Here is a 3554-nt window from a genome sequence, read left to right on the forward strand (position 1 = left end):
GCCTGATGTTTTATTTGTCCGGTATAAGACGCGAAAGACAGAAAACACTGCTGTCAAAATTGTAGGGCCTGAAAAAGTTGAGCAACTGCTATCATGCATATTGTTGAAAACCAAACACTGGCACTTTATTATCGAGCAGGGGAAACTGTTGCTGTCAATGTGGATGGACTGCTCGATAGGAACAAATACCTGTAGAGTATGGCGGTGAGACACGGGAGTGATGATCCCAGTAAATAAAGTGATAAAGGAAGAGCAGGTTTACATATATATATATATATATATATATATCACTGCTATTCTCTTCGCAGCCTACACTATGCGCCAACTTTATCACTAGGCCTGTTGAGGTTACTTAGACTTCGCTGCAAAATGTGTTGTATATAATTACAAATGTAGGTTAGAATAATTACAGCCCAGTGTAAAGGTGAGCAATGTATTTGTCCAGGAGACGATTTTGTATAGGTATTTCTAGCTGTATATGGACTCTAGTAAATATTTGAAAATATACGGAAATGTACTTGGATTTTCTTTGATATGATATAAAATGTATTGTGGGGAGTTATATTTAACCACGACTTTTTCTTGTATTTAGGGATCTATCATTAGGCGCACTTCGAATTTATTTGTAAAGTTTTGAAATCATTTACTGTTTACCCACTCGTTTAATTTAAGTAAGCATGTTGTAAAGTGATTTTAATTTTACAATGATATTTTTTTCTTTCTCTCTCTCTCTCTCTCTCCTTCTCTCTCTTACTCCGAGAATGGCTTTTTATGTGAGCCACTCAATAAAGTCAGTATGAAATCAGAAGCACCTGATCGACTCAGTTTGTCGGATTGCTGAGTCATTAAAAAAATGTAAACGCCTAAAAGAAACTCATAAATTACACTTTGCCTTCATGTTACATTACAAGTCCGTGTGTTTGCTATTAATGTGAAAAACTGTTGAGTTTCGTGATCTCCGTAACGGCCTCCAGCAACACCAGGCCCTTGCTCGCAGCTTAATTTAAATTTCAATAATAAAATGTAACAATTATTAAGAAACGGGGAGAAAATTCAGTGTTATTTAAAAAAAAATCTATTTAGCTTGAAATAAGTCATTATCGTTTAAAAAATCTGTTAAGCAGAAAAATTCAGCCTCTTAACTTTTCTGAGGACGCGGCTTTACCATTAAACCACCGTTTATGATGAGTTAATTTGCGTATAGTAAATACTCGCAGCAACACACTGTAATTAGCATTTTTATTTTGTATTTATCACTACTATTCTTCTTTGTTTCATTCTTTATTTCCATCCAAATCTCCAGTATATTTTCATCCTCAGGTTTTTCCTTCTCACTGGTCATTCTTAAAACACTCGTTTTTCTTCCGTTTTTGTAAATGTTACTAATAAATGCACAGCAGGTTGAGTGCCTACGTTATTTATTTTTGTGTGTAAACATTTAGATCGTCTAATGAGAACAGCGCGCGTTCTTCTGCGGAAAGTTTTGTTTCCCTTCAGGCTGGACTTAATTTGACCTCATTTCAAGTCAGAAAATTACTTAAAATCAAGATTCGAAGCAAAAGCACAAGAAATCTGTAGACTTTTCCATTCAGATGTGCTCATTTACTTTACTTGCCTAACACAGAGACTTTTATTTAATTTAGTTGAACATCGTATTTCATGTCATTACAGCTGAAAATAGAGACCGTCTGTCTTTCTTTTTCTTTTTTCTCTTTCTGGTTTCTGGGTTTAAGGCGTCAAATCTTAAGAGCCGATTGTAACATACAGAGTGCGCACTGACGTAACATTTCCCATCTTCTAAACTGTTTAACAAAAAATAAAAAGTGATGCGTAGGGAAACTAATATAATAAAAACTGAATTATTCTGAGTTTTTTTTTCCTTCGGATCTCTGAGAAACAGCTTAATCTCTAAACTTCAGAAAGGAGGCTTTGAATTTAAAGCTCTGTAGCGCCATCCAGCGCTATTCTGCTCAACCGACAGTATTTAAAGACCAGCCCTGGATCATCCTGATCAGATTTAAACCTCGGATTTCTTTTCACTTCGTAGAAAGCATATTGCGATGCCTTAAGCAATTCTGATATATAATCATATCTGATATTAAAGCATGGTTACATTTATAATTGTTGATGCCAGACCTGATCAAAAGTTTAGCCTCTGATTTCAGCTAATCGTCTAATAATGGAATATGCGCTTTTGTAAGTTTACCCACCTCGTCCTCGTGAAGTGTTACTGAATCTTCAGACAAAGTTTTGACTCGGACAGTTGTAAGACTCCTAAACATACTTTGTACTTGTAAACAAGGTTAAAGTGATCATTAAAAAAATAAAGTCCTTACACTCACAGCTGCTCCGTTTAGCAGTACACGAGGAAAGCTCATCAGAGTGACTGGATATTTTCTGGGTACATCAAGCTCACAGTCTCCAGGTGTTTTGCTGACATGATCTGAAAAAGACTCACAATAGCAAACAGACTCAGTTTCATCTGCTTTTCAATATTATTTTTAAATACTGCCACACTCATTTGCACATTTTCATACAAATAAAGTTGCTCTACTGTGGTCCAAGGATGAAAGAAAAATGAAACAGAGGAGTGCACAAATGATATATCCTGCTTTTACTGAGTTCATGAATCCCCAAAGTGCTTTGGCATGTGGGATTTGAATATAGAGACATTAAATACTACAGCACTTACACAGCTTTAACCAAAGATTTTGTAGCTGATTTATATGTAGCTGGTCTGCTTAATAAATGTTTAGTCAGTCAAATTTCCCTTTAAGCATAAAATGTAGAACCTTTTTTCTTTGTTTTTTAAATTCTGGCTCATTTAGGGTGAAAAGACTTCATGATTCAAATAAAGTAAACCTAAAACTGAGTTTTAAAAAAATAATATCATAATAATAACTAATTTTTAATTAGTTCAGCATTGTATTTGTGGCTTACCATATTACTGCAAGTTAAGTTTATAAAGTGATGCATCTTCTTTTTTTTTTAATTAAAATCGTTTTAAACATTTCAGTCAGAACACAACAGGCTTGTAGTTTTAAAAGCCGCCTCCAAAATAATCTAACCAGCCAAAAAGTGATCAGTTAATATGAGAGACTCATCTCAGCCAAACGTTTCAGTGCACCACTCCGTGTTGTCATACCATTAGCACCTTACTAGACTGTTGTTGCATCGCGTGGTCCTCAGAGGAACGTCCCACCGCTGGCCTCATTTGAATTAAGCTGGCCACAGGAAGTGCACGCATGCCAGGATGAAGAGGATGGGCCTGCCAACTGTGGATGAAGGCCACAATAACAGCTATGGTCAGAGCACACAGTGTGTTGGCAGCCAAGTTTATCGTTGATCCGGTTACCTAGAAAACAGGAAAGAAATAATATTATGCCAATGATGCTAAAAATTAGCATCGATTTATGATTTTAGGGTTGTTTAATGAATCTAAAGCCAAATCTTTTGGAGGATAGATAGATAGATAGATAGATAGATAGATAGATAGATAGATAGATAGATAGATAGATAGATAGATAGATAGATAGATAGATAGATAGATAGAT

The sequence above is a fragment of the Pundamilia nyererei genome, unplaced genomic scaffold, assembly GCF_000239375.1.
Source record: "Pundamilia nyererei isolate P.nyererei 1_Seehausen unplaced genomic scaffold, PunNye1.0 scaffold00084, whole genome shotgun sequence".
Taxonomy (NCBI): Eukaryota; Metazoa; Chordata; class Actinopteri; order Cichliformes; family Cichlidae; genus Pundamilia; species Pundamilia nyererei.